This window comes from Aquarana catesbeiana, linkage group LG04 (assembly GCF_042186555.1).
Source record: "Aquarana catesbeiana isolate 2022-GZ linkage group LG04, ASM4218655v1, whole genome shotgun sequence".
In the NCBI taxonomy this organism is placed as follows: Eukaryota; Metazoa; Chordata; class Amphibia; order Anura; family Ranidae; genus Aquarana; species Aquarana catesbeiana.
In genome coordinates this window covers 33396173-33412165 of record NC_133327.1, presented here as the reverse complement: position 1 = coordinate 33412165, position 15993 = coordinate 33396173, and positions in this window count along the sequence as shown.

The following is a 15993-nucleotide window of genomic DNA, read 5'->3' as shown; positions in this document are numbered from 1 at the left end:
GCATAGGACCTATCATCCGCCAGAGAAGTTACTTAAATGAAAGCATGAAGAAACCCCTTTACAGTATGTCCTAGGTGTAATGGGGGCCCAGCTAACTTAATACATATGTTATGGAGATGTCCCAAATTCCATCAATATTGGCAGGGAGCTGTATCTACTATCAATGGTATTTATGGGATAAAGCTGCCGCTGGAGCCAGGTATATGCCTTCTGAGTATGATAGACATAACTAGGGTCCCTGTTAATAGTGAGGAGCCTGTTTAGGCCCGAAAGCTTAAAGGAAACAATTAAAGAGGAATACATATTTCTACATAGCCCAGGGAAATTTGAGAAAGTATGGAAATGGTGGTTGTCAATTTGGGACTAAAAGATAGATTGGGAGTAGTTGGATAGATTAAGAATAGGAGATATAGAGGGAGGGGCTTGTGGTGGTGGTGGTGGTGGGGTATGGGGTTGGGTTTTTTTGTTTTGTTTTGTTTTTTTGTTTGCCTGATTTGGAAACCTATGTTGGCTGCAATTATAATATGTATATGGGATGTATGTGTGTTTGTTTTGTTTGAATATAACATCAATAAAAGAATATCTTATTTAAAAAAAAAATGTTCATGTGCGTGTAAAGGCAGGCGTCCCAATACTTTTGGTAATATAGTGTATATTTGCACGGATACGTGCAGAAGAAATTAATCCTAGTCAATATGTATAACAGCAAGCTGCTCTCTTACCTCTCTTATCAAAGATGCCTAAACATGAAATACAATTTTGTAATGCTAAAACTAGAAAAGAAAAAAAATGAAAGGTAATGAAAGACGTCTACAGAAAAAAAGGATGACAGCAGGTGATTTTGTGTGGATAATTAAGCAAAGGCCCAAGACGGACACAACCATCTATATGACGATATTGACAAAATCTTCCGAATATCGAAAAATGACCCACGTGGACCAAGTTTTACATTTCTTTATTGTTTCATTGGCTATAGCAACCGATTCCTCCATGTTGTAAAGCTCCTTAATTGTATTAATTCACTCTTTAATTGATGGAATGCGTGTAGATTTCCAATATCGTGGTAATAAAGCTTTTACCGATATCAATAGGTATCTTGTTAAAGATTGTTTATATTTTCTGAACCATATTTCTGAAATAAAACTGTGTGTTAAACTGTGTGTGTTATTAAAATACCATTCCGAAATAATGCTGTTTTAGTTAAGTCAAAGGTGATTTAAAGAGTCATTGTAATCATTTGATAAAGATTTTTCTTTTGTTTGTTCACTTTGCCACATTCAAATCAGAAAAAAAAATCGAAAGTTTTCGATTCGACCAAATCAAAATTTATTGATTCGAACATTTCGAATAGAAAAAAAATCGGTAAATTCAAAGAAAATTTAAAAAAAGACATAAAACAAATTCCAAATACGAATCCCGAATACGAATCCCGAATACGAATTGAATGAATCAAACAAATTTAATGAAACTAAATATCTATATTAACTAAACAAAACTAAACAAATGTTTTCGTCATGCACATGTCTATGGGTCAGTGACTCTGAAAATATTTAAGCCACTGGATCAGCTTGACAGCCAGGCAACTAGAATTTTCAGGAGCGGGTCAATAAATGTAGCTCCTATATGTTCCTTGTCAATACATTTAAATACAGCATTCCTGATTAGCCTTCTCTCAACCAATTCTTTTTTTCTCTGGCCTTCTCTCAGCCAATTATTTTCTTCTCTGGCCTTCTCTCAACCAATTCTTTTCTTCTCTGGTCTTCTCTCAACCAAATCTTTTCTTCTCTGGGCTTCTCTCAACCAATTCTTTTCTTCTCTGGGCTTCTCTCAACCAATTCTTTTTTTCTCTGGACTTCTCTCAGACAATTATTTTCTTCTCTGGCCTTCTCTCCGCCAATTATTTTCTTCTCTGGCCTTCTCTCAGCCAATTATTTTCTTCTCTGGCCTTCTCTCAGCCAATTCTTTTCTTCTCTGGCCTTCTCTCAGCCAATTCTATTCTTCTCTGGCCTTCTCTCAACCAATTCTTTTCTTCTCTGGCCTTCTCTCAGCCAATTCTTTTCTTCTCTGGTCTTCTCTCAGCCAATTCTTTTCTTCTCTGGCCTTCTCTCAACCAATTATTTTCTTCTCTGGCCTTCTCTCAACCAATTCAAATTCATGTACTGTACTTAAAATATTTGCATAAGGATTTTAAACATAGCAGATACCCCCTAAGGACTTCAGTAAAGTTTATAAGACACATCTGTATGTTCAGCTACATTTCCACTGCTGCCACTAAACTAAACTATAATGGAGTGTGCCTCTAGACCACCTGCTCGCCCCTAGTGGGATCAAACTGTGAATGGGTGGGGGCATTTCCATAACTATCAAGTTGTCCTCGACCGGTACCAAAGGCGTAGTATAATATGAGCCACATAAGTTGCAAGCTATTTGCATTGACACCTTCTTTCAGGGCACCTGTTAGTAACATGAGGCGGTAGTAGTAGGTCATACAGCTGTATTACGTGGTAAGAGTTAGTACCTGGCAGATACCTGTGAGTAGGAAGATTTGTGTGTAACAGGCCCAGGAGCGGGGCAAGTGTGAGTTATAATTGTTTTGGGCTCGTTTGAAGCACAGATGGTAGTCAAGTGATATGGTGTCTTGCCCGCACTAAGTAAAGAAGCTAGGAAAGAAAGAATGAAAGGGAGGGGGTACGAAGAGGAGGGGTGAGAGTCTCCCATGTCGGTGGCACAATTCACGTCTCGGGAATGCCTCTAGTTGATGTTTAGGCGAGATAGTCAGCAAGGCAATAGCAAGGATTCATCAAAGTCAGGGGGTAAGCAATGCTTGACCCAAGGTTGCCAAGTCTTATGGAACTTATTGATTTTGTCACCTTCAATAGCTGTCATTTTGGAAAAGATAAGGGCTCTGTTCATCCTATGCTTATCCTCATCTACAACCAAGTTCTGGGATTTCCATGCTTTAGCTATGTTTTGTTTGGCTGCAGTGGTAAGGTGCATGAGAAGTCCGAATTGAGTTTGGGTAAGCTCAGTCAGTTTAAGATTTAACAGGGCCGTGGCTGGGTCCAGGGGGATGTTGGTTTCTAGGGCTTTGGAGGCCATCTCAAATATTCCTTTCCAAAATTCCTGGACAACCGGGCATTACCACCATATGTGGATGTGGGTACCTGAATCTAAGTAGCCCCGGAAGCAGGACTCAGAGTAAGATGGGATAAATATAGCTATTCTAGCCGGAACTAGATACCACCGAGCAAGAACTTTGTAGTTGGTCTCTAGTGCCAGGCAATTTGGAGAGTAGGACTTGGTGGCTAGCCAAATACTGGACCAGTCTGCGATATCAAATGTGCGCTCCATATCTTGTGCCCATTTAGTTGTGTAGGACAGCATGGTTTCGCTGGGGAATGCGTTAAGGAGTTTGTACAGGAGTGAGATCAATCCTCTAACATGTGGGTTACTCTTGCATATGCGTTTGAATTGTGTCATTTGGTTTAGTGGTGAACCTGCCCAAGGGAAGGGGGTGTAGAAGTTCTTAACTTGCAGATAGCGAAATAGTTCAGTTTTAGGAAGCCCAAACGTGTCGCATAGCATGGCAAAAGTGTGGATAGTGTTGGTAGAGACCAATTCATGCAGTCGAAAGAAGTCTGAGTTAGACCAGGCTGAGAACGCCATAGGGGATTCCCATGCAGGGTAAAGGCGGGGTTCCTGAGGAAGGAAAGAAGGGGATTGTGAGGGGATTGAAAATTGCGGGAGTCCCTAAATTTATCCCAGATATCCAGGGAGTGTTTAGTGATGGGGTTGGAGAGGTGGGCTCTATCCTTGGGTTGGAGCCACAGCATGTTGGCTACTGAGTTAGGGTCACTATCAATTGATTCAACAGCAACCCATAGAGGTGTTTCCACCGTTGCATGATATTTGGGTAATTGTGCTATTTGTGCATAATAGTATGCAGAAATATTGGGTATACCTAATCCACCACATAGTTTATGAAGGTAGAGCATCCATTTAGGGATACGGGGCTTGGTGCTGCCCCATATGTAGGAAATAACTTTGCGTTGCATGAGTCTAAGGGAATATGATGGTATGGATACAGGGAGTACTCTGAACAGGTATATAAGAAGACCATTGTTTCATAAGTCCAGTGGTTTGTCTCAGTAATGGTAAATAGTTAGCTGTGAAAAGATCTGTAAGAGAGGTCATGATTTGCACTCCCAAATATGGGAAATGGTGTGGTACGCAGGTAAATGGTAGGGATGTCAGGGCTTGTTGGAGTTCTGACTGAATCAGGGAGATGTTGAGCAAGTTCGATTTTTTAGGATTGAAGTGAAGTCCTGAAACGTGGGCAAAATTACCTAGTATGGCTAGCAAATTTGGGGCGGATATGTGTGGCTGGGTTAAGAAGACTAGGATATCATCCGCAAAGAGGCACATTTTGTGGTGGTGACCACCTAATTCTATCCCTTTGACATCAGGTATAAAGATAAAGAAAGACCGCGCTTAGGATAATAGAAAAAGGTTGCTGCTTCCCCTTACAGGGCTCCCCTAAGGGGGCTTTGGGAAATAGGTGAATAGACAAAAAATGGGGTGGATTGGCGCTACCTAATAACTAAGAAACTGATAATGGGATATAGGGCTAAGCCTAAAAGAAGGGAATAAGTGGCGGGACTCAACACTTGCTGTCCTAGCTAAAAGAACCACAACAACCCCTCTAATGGGGTTAGGTTAGGGAGTCTGTGCAGGTATGAATGTGTAGAGGGCAAGGCCCTCAAAAATACCTAAATGTGAGCAATTATGCCCAATGACCACCCATAAAGGACTGCCCAAACAGTGGCTTAATGGTACATAATAAATGTGTGTGTGGTTAAAGTAAAATATCAGCTAAAGGTGAGTGTGGTAAATGTGAACCATACAAGTGTGAGTAGGAATGTTCTGCACTAGATATAGTACAAAGTCATACTTAAAAAAAAACTTATACCTAAAAAATGTGCAATAATGTTGCTACCTGCATGCAACAGATATATAGTGATATAAAGTGAAATATGTAAATGCAAAAAGCATAAATGATATCAAATATTAAAAAAACACACAAAAAAGTGTAGTAAAAATCCAAAAAACATAAAAATCAGGGCGCCATCAAAAGAGGCATATAAGTCTATATTATGGGTAAAAAAATATATATAACAGTTCCTGTATACAGGATAATAAGGTTGTGCCCGTATATATATATATAGCAGAAAAAACATCAACTGGTGACTTGAGTGCTTTAGGTGACTCCAGGTGACTTCTGTGGTCCCCCTACAGGGTCCCTACTCACCGTATCCAGTCACTGTACCTGGTGAATGTGTCTTGCCCTCTACACAATCATACCTGCACAGACTCCCTAACCTAACCCCATTAGAGGTCTTGTGGTTCTTTTAGCTAGGGCAGCAAGTGTTGAGTCCCGCCACTTATTCCCTTCTTTTAGGCTTAGCCCTATATCCCATTATCAGTTTCTTAGTTATTAGGTAGCGCCAGTCTACCCCATTTTTGTCTATTCACCTTTGACATCAGGGTTAGATCTGATTAAGTGTGATAAGGGCTCTATCAGGAGGGCAAAAAGCAGCGGGAATAGAGGGCACCCTTGCCACGTGCCTTTCCTAATGTCTATCGTCGCTGATTTGTAGCCCGCATACTGAACGTATGCCCGAGGATTGTCGTATAGAGAAGAGACCCAAGTCAGGAAATAGTTCCCAAAACCCCATTTTCGGAGGATGTATTGCATGTATGGCCAAATGACTGAGTCGAATGCCTTTCTGATGTCTAAAGAGAGAAGGCAGGTCGGAATGCGTCTGGTCTTAGCTGCGTGGGTAAGTAGGAGAGTATGTCTTATATTGTCGACAGCCTGGCGCATCGGCATGAATCCTGTTTGGTTGCGATGGATCAGTCGGCCTATGATAGTGTTCAGTCTGGTCGCTAGAATCTTGGATAATAGCTTGATGTCCAGGTTGAGGACAGAAATGGGGTGGCAATTGGTCCAGGAGGTGAGATCTGATCTAGGTTTGGGAAGCATAGAAATTATGGAAGTCAGGGTTTCGGTTCTAAATGAATGTCCCGCTAGCAGGGAATTGAAGGCTCTGGTAAGGATAGGTGTCAGAAGGGGTGAGAAATTGTTTAAAGTAAGTTGCCGAGAACCCATCTGGACCTGTTCTTTTGTTGAGTTTCTGGCTTGCTGAACCTCCTCGTCTGATATGGGACACTCAAGTAGATCTTGCTGTTCATGTTCAAGGGTCGGGAGGGTAATGTCGGAGAATAGGGTATCTGCTTTTGTCTTATCAAAGTCATGAGTGGGAGAATAGAGTTTGGCCAGGTTAGAGTGAAACACCTCCAATATTTAAATGGGGTTACTAGTGTATGAGTCATGAGAATTTTTCAATCTTATCGACGACTGAGGGTGGTGGATCGCCTGTAAGCTGTGCACCATAGGGGGTGTCGAGTTTGTTGGCTTTGATGTAGGAGATATGTTGGCGTTTACGAATAATTTTGTCTGCCGAGTCATTCAGGAATAGGTCGAAGTCTAAACAGGCTTTGTTCAGTTTCGCAGTAGTAGTGGCGCTTGGAGTGGCTTGAAATGCTGTGTGGCATGCATTGAAGTTAGCCTCTAGCGGATCAAATAGGGTTTTGCAGTCCCTCTTGAGGGCTGCTGCCTGCTGTATAAGCCTGTCATTAATGACTGCCTTATGAGCTTCCCATAGTGTTAGAGCAGAAACATCATTCGTATTGTTTATGGAGAAATACTCTTTGAGGGCTACCTCAATCTCCAAATGGTGGGAGGGATGGGCTAGCGTAGATGTGTCATGAGACCTGGGTACTGGGGAGGCTATGGTGGCGTATACTGCACAATGGTCAGTCCATGTGTAGGGGGTAATACTAGAGGAGATAATCTCGGGGAGCATGTTGGTGGGGGTAAAGATATGGTCTATGCGCGAGAAAGAGTTGTGCGGATGGAAGTAGTGAGTGTAGCATCTGCTGGTGGGGTTTAATTTGCGCCAGGAATCCACAATCCACCAGACCATGAGTGGAGAGCAGGTGTTGAAATGTTGGTTTGCTGGGATCAGAGAGCGGGGAGGGTGGTGATTTGTCTAGGAAGGGGTAAACCATCGCATTAGAGTCACCGCATAGGATTACAGTGCCAACTTCATGTGTTCCAACAACTTGGAGTACATGTGACAGAAAAGCGATCGGGCGCTTATTGGGAGCATAATACGATACCAACGTAATCGCAGTGTCAGAGACATAACCCGAAAGTATAAGGTATCTACCCTCAGGATCTTTCATTTGGGAGGAAAGGGTAAATGGCAGGGATCGATGGAAATCGATGAGGGTCCCGCATTGCTTGGTTGTGGCTGAAGCAGTGTAGAATTGAGGATAGGAGGCAGAGAGGAATTTAGGGGAAGCCTTATCTAGGAAATGAGTTTCTTGTAGACAGGTGATATGAGCTTTAGTGGCTGCGAAAGAGTGCAGCTCCTTGGTTCGCTTTTGGGGGGTATTGAAGCCTTGGACATTCAAGTAAAGGATGTTTATGGGGGCCATAATGTATCCAGGTCAGTTGTTATAGCTTGGGGGTCATAACCGAAGACAAGAACCGCAACCACCGCGTGGGGAGTGAGAGGGGAGGGGAAAGAGATAAAGAGTAAGAGAAAATAGCACCATCGAATAACCCTATTAGGTGTGGTCATAGTCAGTAAACAACAACATAGCAGTAGAGTGAGGGAGCGTCTCAGGGGAGTGTCAAGTGGTCCCCTAGAGGCTCCAGAGCCACCGTCAGAGTCCCGCATAAATGCAGGAGGGGTCTGAGGGTGGAAAGTGAGGCGGCAAGAAGTTCCCAACAGGGGAATGATGCAAGAGAATAAACTTTTCAAGTAAATAACAGTTAACTGTAACATTAAATGCAGCAACAACATGACAGTCCCAGCGACATAGGTTGAGACCGGGTAGCCAGCTAGCAACAGACCTGTGGGGAAAAAAAATGGTGAGCAAGATTAAACAATACAGTGTTACTATGTACTGGAACGTAGGGTGAGCCGGAAGGTGAGGACTACTTCTGTGGAACTTATTGGTAATTCCACAGGTAGAGCAGGAACCGCACCCTTGACGGTCAACCAGATATCCTTGAGAAGGCTGGGGGTTTTGTAGGGGTACTCAGGGATCAGAGTACAGGGATTATTGGCACACAGGGCCCTATCAGTCTGGGAGGGCCCAAGTGTAGGCTTGTGAGTAGATAAGAGTGACAGTTCATATAGGGTGAGTGTAGTTACTGGGAGAGTTCCGGTAGAAATTAAAGGAGAAGGGTAAAGGTCCATAGGTCAGGTCTATAGCATCGTCAGTAGGGTGGTTTAGCAGCCTGAAGAGGTGGCTGTGGGTGACGTTGAAATCAGATCTAAGGTTCAGGGCAAATTCAGTCCATAGAGTCCTCGTTGGTGGTGCCGGGTTGTCCAAGTGGCCCCGTTTGTATAGGTTCTGACGTGTAGATGATGCGTGGTTGAAGCCGGCCGCTGATTGTTTCTGAGGGGAAGGGGAGGCAGAGCATCTGCGAGATGTGTCTCCATGCTGAACATGATCCACCAGGCCCAAGTCCATCATTACTGACTGTAGCTCCTCTGCGGAGCGGCACACATATTTTGTTTCAAGGTGGGTGAAGCTGAGTGAAAAGGGGAAACCCCAGTGATATGCTATCTGGTTGCGTTGGATCACCAGCAAATGGGGCTTGAGTGCCCGCCTCTTCGCTACTGTGAGTGGGGAGAGATCCGCAAATAGCTGGTATGTGTGGCCCTGGAAGGTGAAGGGGGTTTTACCTCTGGCCGCCGCCAGCATCTGTTCCTTGGTGCGGTAGAAATATAACTTGGCTATAATGTCTCTAGGCGGGCCATTAGGTTTGCGTGGGGCTAGGGCTCTGTGCACCCTGTCCATCTCCAGCCTCTCTATGGGGATGCCAGGCTGTAGTTCCTGGAAGAGGGCTATCATGGTGGCCTGGACATCAAGGATGGCCTCAGGGATCCCCCTGATCCTAAGGTTGGAACGGCGGTCTCTGTTCTCTTGTTCCTCTAAACGCGTCTGCAGCACCAAATTCTCCTCTTTAAGAGATTCAATTTCAGTGGGGTAGAGCTGTGTGTGGTTTTCTAACTCATCCACTTGCACTCTAACTCTGCAGTCCTCTGACCCAGCTCTCTAATCTCCTTTGTCAGTTTCTGTGGTCAGAAGTCTGTTTGAGGGCTTTCTGTAACATACGCTCAAATTGCTTGAACATACCAGATTGTATCACTGACTGAGAACTACCAGTGTCAGAGTCAGGCTCACCAGCCAGGTCCTGTGTCTTCAGGTTGTGTGGTTGCATCTTGTGAGAGCGCGGTGTGCTGGGCTGTGAGGAGGAGGCTGGCAGCGCCATCTTGGCTGACGGCCGGGACCAGGCGTCCTTAATGTTTCCGGGTCTGTACTTCGATTTTGGGCCCCCCAGGACCATGGCAACGATTGCGGGTGACTCCGGGAGTTATGGGGAAGTCGTGGGGATCGTCGGTGGTGCCGCTGCGGCCTGTAGTTCTCTAGCGCGGCTCCCCCAGGAGCGGAGCTCTAAGTCTGCATATCCACTCGCTCAGGCTTTGCGCATGCGCCCCCCAAGAAAAACATTCTTAACAAAACATGTTCTTATATATTCCCTTTAAAACCCTTAGCTAACCTTAATGTACCCTTCCTTCCCTTGAATTTTATTTATTGCTGATTTTTTGTTTCTATTCTTTTACCATTATTATTTCTTCATTTTCATTTATTTTCTTATCTTCTGTGTCTCATAAAAAGCTCTAACTATTCATTTGCCATAATTTGTACCCGAAACATAACTTTATGATCTTGTTAAATGGCACAAATTACAAAATAAAGAGCATTTCTTAGAGTAAAACTACTTTTTTTTTTAAGCACTAGTCAAAAAGATGAAAGAATTTATTTTTTTTTACATCTTTTTGCCTCAGGTTTACATAAAAAATATATATTTTTCTGCAAGACAGCATCTCTAAAATAAAGCCTACTTTGTCCCCTAAAACTAATATATGTATTAATATGTTATCTTAAAGTGGTTCTAAAGGCTGAAGGCTTTTTACCTTAAATTTACATATTACCTTAATATGCATGAAGGTAAAAAACATTCTGTGTGCAACGCCCCCGCCCACCCAATCCTTACCTGAGCTCCCTCTGATCCAACGATGTTCACAATAGCCTCAGATGTATGGGGACTCTCTCTCCCCATTGGCGAGACAGTAGTCAGTGTCGAGTCAATCACAGCCAGTGAGCCAATAAGGAGAGAGTGGGGGGAGGGCCAAGCCGTGGCTCTATGTGTCTCATGGACGCATAGAGCCACGGCTCAGGAATGAGCATGCAGCGTTGCTCACAGGGCAAGCGGCTTTCTCTGGGGGCACCTTTGAAGGGGTAGGAGCCAGGAGCGCCAGTGGGGGACCCGAAAAGAAGAGGATCGGAGCTGCTCTGTGCAAAACCACTGCACAGAGCAGGTAAGTATAACAGGTTTGTTATTTAAAAAAAAATAAAAACAAGCTTTAATATCACTTTAAGTAATAACAAAGTTATTAACAAATAAATGGGGTCATATTGGAAATGTAAAAAGTTCTCTGGTCCATTATGGGTATACAGGTATGAGAGCTGTTAATTTGCCAGTTTACTTTGCAAATCAGTGCAGCGCATTATGGGGGATCTCTTACCAATTTGAATAATGTATTTGTCAAGTAAATTACTTGCTATTATCAATCTGTCAGTCCTGTTGACATGCAAACAGTGAATGCAAATGATCTCACATGGTCAATTACCTGATGATCTCACTGCATCCATTACAATGCTAATTGGAGATATGGATTATTAGCCTCTGTGTCCTTTGCTTACAATGTAAGTTATCAACTGCGTGCACTTGTTTGGGCATATTTATAAAGCAAGACAAAGGGGGAAATTTACTACTGTAAAACTGGTGCGCACAGAATGTGGCGCAGCTGTGCATAGCACCTAGATTTTATTGCCAAAGCTTAAAGTGGTTCTAAAGGTTGAAGGTTTTTTGCCTTCATGCATTACATGCATGAAGGTAAAAAAAAACCTTCAGTATGCAGCTCCCCCCCGCACACTCCCCTAATACTTACCGGACCCTGATTCCAATCCAGCAATGTGCACGAGAGCGGCAGCTACCCCAGGTCTCTGTCTCCTGATTGGTTGAGAGGAAACAGCTGGAGTCATTGGGGAGGGAGTGGGGCAGGGGCCGAGCCCCGTTCTGTGTGTTTTTTGGACACACACAGCAGGGCTCGGGAGTGAGCATGCAAGAGTGCCCCCCATAGCAGGTGGCTTGGAGAAGAGGAGAAGCACCAGCAGGGGTCCCCAGAAGAGGAGGATCAGGGCTGCTCTATGCAAAACCTTTGTACAGAGCAGGTAAGATTAACATGTTTGTTATTTAAAAAAAAAAAAACATTTAATTTTACTTTATTTAACCACTTCAATACCAGGTACTTAGACACCTTCCCGCCCAGGCCAATTTTCAGCGCTGTTGCAATTTTAATGACAATTGCACGGTCATACAACACTGTACCCAAACAAATTTTTTATAATTTTGTTCCCACAAATAAAGCTTTTTTTTGGTGGTATTTGATCACCTCTGCGGTTTTTATTAAAAAAAGACCGAAAATTTTGAAAAAAAACAAGTTTTTCTTTGTTTCTGTTAAAATTTTTTGTAAATAAGTACGTTTACTTCTTTAATGAGGGGCACTGATATGGCTGCACTGAAGGGCACCGATGAGGTGGCACCAATGAGGTGGCACTGATGAGGTGGCACTGACGGGCACTGATGATGGGCACTCATAGGCGGCACTGATGGGCACTCTTAGGTGGCATTGATTGGTACTTATGGGTGGCACTGATGGGTACTTATGGGTGGCACTGATAGGTGGCACTGATGGTCACTGATGGGCACAGATGGGCACTGACGGGTGGCACCAATGGGCACTGACAGGTGACACTGATGACACTGATTGGTGGCACTGATAAAACTGATTGGTGGCATTGCTGGGCAGAACTGAAACATAATGGTGCCAATCAGTGCCCATTTGTGGGCACTAATTGGCACAGATTGGGCACATTGGGTACATGTGGATGGCCATGGGGTACATACCTGGCCATCCACATGTTGCCCTTTCCCTGGTGGTCCTAGTGGCGATCCCTGGTGGTCCAGTGTGGTGATCTGAGGGGGGGCTGCGCAGACCCCCCCCTGTCAGGAGAGCGGCCGATCGGCTCTCCTCTACTCGCGCCTGACAGACGCGAGTGAGGAAAAGCCGATCAACGGCTCTTCCTATTGACATCGTGATCAGCCGTGATTGGACACGGCTGATCATGTGGTAAAGAGCCTCCGCCGGAGGCTCTTTACCAAGATCGGTGGAGCGGTGTGTCAGGCTGACACACCGCTCCACCGATCGTCGCGATGCGCGCCCCCGCGGGCGCGCAGCGGCATGTTATCCTGCTGGATGTCATATGACGCCCAATCAGGATAACGGAACCACCGCCCGGCCGTCATCTGCTATGGGCCGGGCGGGAAATGGTTAAATAAGCTGAAGTTAGAAGCTGATTGGTTACTATGCACAGCTGCACCAGATTCTGTGTACGCAAGTTTCAGTATATAATAATATATTCACTGATCATATACTGCCTCTTTGCCATTGCAACATTCACCTTATTTATCAAAGTCATTCTCCATCTGGAATTGTTAACATTTGCCCATATGAGCATCATTTATCCACCTTGACTATCATTTCAGATAATAAGATTGATGCAATTAGTGACAAGATCCCCACTGTCCTGACAACCCCCACCTAACATACTTTGTCTATCAACACCATCAACACTTTCCTCCTTAGATCCTGTTGCCACAGAGTAGGTTGCCATTCTTCTGACACCCACCTAACCACCTACACCCTTGACACCATTCCTTCACAAGTACTCCACTCACCATCTCACTCTATTCTATGATTTCTAATTCACATTTTCAATTGCTCTCTTTTTTTTACTGGCATCTTCCTCATCCTTCTAACTCACTGGTCACGCCTATATCTTAAAAAAAAGCCCTCACTGAACCCTTCCTATCTGATCAATTTAAAGGAGAAGTACAGCCTGGGCTCGTTTGGCTGGGCTTCTCTTAAGGGCCACAGGAGTGTAATTCGTTTTGCATCCACCTAGGTAAGTATGATTGTGAGAAAAAAGACAAACCCATACTTCTCCTTTAAGACCCATCTCCTTGCTCCCGGTTACCTCCAATCTTCTAGAATGCTTAGTCTACAACTGCCTGAGCCACCAACTCCCTGTTGACAACATTCTCTGATTCTTAGCACTCCACAGAAACTGCCCTCCTAAAACTCAGTTCTCTGACTCTTAAACCTTTGACAGATTTGACTTCTCGTTCCTCCTCCAAAAACTCTACTCCCTTTAGTGTCACCTATGTGTAAACAGGTTAATAAAAAGGGATTGCCTGTGTTATTTGCCTTTTTGGTTGAGTTGTATTTTCTGTTTGAACTGCTGTGTTAATTGCACTATTTAGTTGTGTTGGAGGGCTGAGATAGTGAGTCCTGATAATCAAGGGTTAACTCTGCATGCCAGGTTTTCCCAGGCTATTTGGAAATTACCGCCCTCTGCTGGACAAAACTTATAAAAAGTGTATGACACCAGTTCCCAGGGGCCCTCTGTTAGTAAGTGTGACAGACCCAACTGAGACAGGGGCTTTTGGAGGGGTCTGCAGGGTAGCCTCTTGCCTACTAACTATGGGCCCTGGCTTTTTAGGGGCTCTATTGTTTGGAAGGTATGTGCCTGGGGGACCTTTGGAATGGTTTTGCTTTGGATTTGGGTCCTTGTCTACCCGAAACACACAGACTCTGGGAACCTAGGACCTGGACACAGATTTGGGGCCTCTATGCCCAAACCAACATTGACTGCCTCTACCCCCCCCCCACACACACACACACACACACACACAGACTCAGAGCAGATGTTAACATAATCAGTTTAAAACAACCTGATGCTGGGGTCTCCTGCTATAATCTGTTTACTAAGATGTTTTTCTCTCATGGTATGGTGTCCCCAGTGTGTGCCTCCTAGGTGTGAATCTCCACTGATAATTGAGTAACCTATTTTAACTTTAGAGTAACTGTAGCTCCCCAGTGCCGGCAGCATTTATGCAGCCCCAGACCATGACATTCCCAACACCATGCTTGACTGTAGGCAAGACACACTTGTCTTTGTACTCCTCACATGGTTGCCGCCACACACTCTTGACACCATCCGAACCAAATAAGTTTATCTTGGTCTCATCAGACCACAGGACATGGTTCCAGTAATCCATGTCCTTAGTCTGCTTGTCTTCCACAAATTGTTTGCGGGCTTTCTTGTGCATTATCTTTAGAAGAAGTTTCCTTCTGGGACGACAGCCATGCAGACCAATTTGATGCAGTATGCGGCGCATGGTCTCACAGGCTGACCCACCCCCCCCCACCCCTTCAATCTCTGCAACTATGCTGGCAGCACTCATATATCTATTTCCCAAAGACAACATCTGGATATGACGCTGAGCACGTGCACTCAACTTCTTGGTCGACCATGGTGAGGCCTGTTCTGAGTGGAGCCTGTCCTGTTAAACCGCTGTATGGTCGTGGCCACTGTGCTGCAGCTCAGTTTCAGGGCCTTGGCAATCTTCTTATAGCCTAAGCCATCTTTATGTAGAGCAATAATTCTTTTTTTTTCAGAGAATTCTTTGCCATGAGGTGCCATGTGGAACTTCCAGTGACCTGTATGAGATAACACCAAATTTAACACACCTGCTCCCCATTCACACCTGAGACCTTGTAACACTAATGCCCTGTACACACGGTCGGATTTTCCGATGGAAAATGTGTGATAGGACCTTGTTGTCAGAAATTCCGACCGTGTGTGGGCTCCATCACACATTTTCCATCGGATTTTCCGACACACAATGTTTGAGAGCAGGATATAAAATTTTCCGACAACAAAATCCGTTGTCGCAAATTCCGATCGTGTGTACACAAATCCGACGGTCAAAGTGCCACGCATGCTCAGAATAAATAAAGAGATGAAAGCTATTGGCCACTGCCCCGTTTATAGTCCCGACGTACGTGTTTTACGTCACCGCATTTAGAACTTTGTGTGACCGTGTGTATGCAAGACAAGTTTGAGCCAACATCCGTCTGAAAAAATCCTAGGATTTTGTTATCAGAATGTCCGAACAAAGTCCAACTGTGTGTACAGGGCATAACAAGTCACATGACACCGGGGAGGGAAAATGGCTAATTGGGCCAAATTTGGGCATTTTCACTTAGGGGTGTGCTCACTTTTGTTGCTAGCGGTTTAGACATTAATGGCTGTGTGTTGAGTTATTTTGAGGGGACAGCAAATTTACACTGTTATACAAGCTGTACACTCACTACTTTACATTGTAGCAAAGTGTCATTTCTTCAGTGTTGTCACATGAAAAGGTATGATAATATATTTACAAAAATGTGAGGGGTGTACTCACTTTTGTAAGATACTGTGTGTGTGTGTGTTTGTGTGTATGTGTGTGTATATATATATATATATATATATATATATATATATATATATATAGTATGTACATGGAAACCATCGGACCCGCTAACTGTCATTCGCATGTTAAAATGTATTGTTTTTGGTGATATTCTTCTATATTTTCATCCACACTTCTATTACGCCATGAGTTTCCTCCAGGCCTTGCTTGGCGTGGGTGAAACCCTGGAGCACGAAACTTACCCCACCAAGGGCACTTTTTTTTAGGTTTATCTCTGTTTTATGTCTCCCTTATTATGAGGGGTTCATGATCTGTAATATTTAATATTTATTTAAAGTACAGCATATTATGTTTTTATCAGTCATCTATTGACTGTAGTATTTATTTGTTGCTCTGATTGATGA